Source organism: Protopterus annectens, chromosome 15.part0 (assembly GCF_019279795.1).
Source record: "Protopterus annectens isolate FY-2018-M chromosome 15.part0, PAN1.0, whole genome shotgun sequence".
NCBI lineage: Eukaryota > Metazoa > Chordata > Ceratodontiformes > Protopteridae > Protopterus > Protopterus annectens.
This window is the reverse complement of record NC_056749.1, coordinates 517,374,480-517,376,979: the sequence shown is the minus strand read 5'-3', so window position 1 is coordinate 517,376,979 and position 2,500 is coordinate 517,374,480.

Genomic DNA, 2,500 nt, shown 5'->3' with positions numbered 1-2,500 from the left:
ATATACATTTATTTCGCCAATTTTAAAACCTAATAAAGATCCAACTAGATGTTCTTCATATCGGCCCATCTCATTACTTAATGTTGATTATAAAATGTTTATGAATATCTTTGCTGATAGATTGAAGACAATCATTCCCGGCATTATAGATATAGATCAGACAGGCTTCATTGTAAATAGAAATACTTTTGATAATATAAGAAGAACTTTAACATTAATAGATTTTGCAAATAGGAAAAAGAAAGATTTAACACTTATTAGTCTTGATATAAGTTCAGCATTTGATTCAGTAAGTTGGGACTATCTGTTTACCTTAATGAAGTGCACAAACTTCTCGGATGCATTTGTAAATCTAATTGAACATTCATACAAAGGAACGCTGGCTTATATTAAGGTAGGAACATATGTTTCACAAAAAATACCCATTCTTAAAGGTACAAAACAAGGATGTCCACTTTCTCCACTATTATTCACTTTAGTAATGGAGCCTTGGGCTAATTTGATCAGAAACAGTACTGACATAGAGGGTTTTGAAATAGATGAAAATACAACATCCAAAATTCAACTTTTTGCAGATGATGTTCTAATTACATCAGCAGGATCTAATTCTTCTATACAGTCTCTATTTGATAACATGATGAATTTTAAAAGTATTTCTGGTTTAATATTCAATGAAGAAAAACTAAAATACTACCTATATATACACGAAAAATATTCTCATTAGTGATTTTACTAAATATGTACCCAATTCAGGTCAGATAACTTATTTAGGTATAATACTATCTAAAGATATTAAATCTATTATATATAATAATTATAATACCTGTTTTCTTAATATACAAAATCTTTTAATACCTGGAATAATATGTTTTTACTATGGAGGAGAGACTTACAATTATTAAAATGATAATATTCCCCAAGATTTTATACTTAATACAATCAATAATACTTCCACCTACAAAAATAATTATCAAGAAACTGAACACACTAATGTTAAATTTCTTATGGGCACCTAATAGACCTAGGATTGCATTAAAGAAACATACTAATAGCTGGTCTCAAGGGGTATTTCTTTTCCAGACTTTAATTTATATACTATCTCTTCTATTGTAAAAGTTATTACTTTATTAATAGATCAGTCATATGTCACAAAATGGAAAGATTATTGGGAGCTAATTAGTATACACTTCATGAAAATCTCCTTAACACATAAAAATATGATTGTAAATAACTCCATGTTATGGTTACTAAAGGAATTTTGTACTTCACCTATTACACCTAAACATATGGTTTGTTACCCATTAAATATTATTATTAGTTATTGTAACTTTATATTCATGCACCCTAAGTATAGGAATGGAATTTTATTGTATTTCCTATAATGTATACTCAGGGTATGCTTTTGTCATCTACTTCTGAAGGAACTCATTTAGCTATAGATAATGATCTAAAGTACTGGTATCAGTTGATATCTGATAATAAAGTTAAAAATCTAGATTTCTTAAAACAAGAATTTGATCTAAGAGAAACTTGCTGGTTAGAGGTTCAGACCTTTAGACAACATCTCATTAATAAAATAGATTTAATGTCTATAACTGTTAAAGAATCTATTCCAACACTGATTGATTACTTGATATTAAATTTACAACATAAAGTTTCTGATAAAGGTAAACTTTCATACATACATAAAGTTATCAGACAAGAAACTTTTTACAGTGTAGATTCATACTGGAATTATTTCACTTCTATTAATGGGGACCCACCAAATCAACAAGATAAACAATATATATTGGAATCTGCTTATAGAACTACTTCTTCCATTGTCTGGAGACTTTATACATGGAAATTTTTACATAGATCTTTTTATACACCTTTGATGATGAATAAAATAAATAATAAAGATAATCTATGTAAGAGATGTAATGTAGAAATTAATGCTGACTGGGCTCATATGTTTTATGACTGTATAAAATTGAAAGAATACTGGAAGTCAATTAATGAATTTTGCAGGCTCTTTTTACAGATAATTTCATTATTTCTAAATCTCTTATATTATTCAACACACCTGTACCTCAAAGTGTTAAAAATGTTAAGCTTCCCTTGTTATGGTCTATTCTAGCAGTGGCTAGGAAAATAATAACTAGAAATTGGATTTCAGATACACCTCCTTCGTTCAATGAATTTAAAAATGTTATGAATATAGTGTGCCATATGGAAATAAACACAATCAGGACTAGAACAAATAGAAAAACATCTTGTTTTATTGTATGGGATAATTTACAAAATTTGTTAAAAAAATTTTAATTTCAATAGCATGGTATTTTAGTTTAATTAATTGATCTGATTGTAGTGGATGTCTTTGTAAATACTTTAGTTGTTTTGTTGAATATTATAATAATACCTATTTTTAATTACTTGTATAAAATTGTTATGATATTTCTCTAATATGTTAAAATAATAAACCTGTTTTGAAAAAAAAATGCTTTCCCAAAGCTTATGA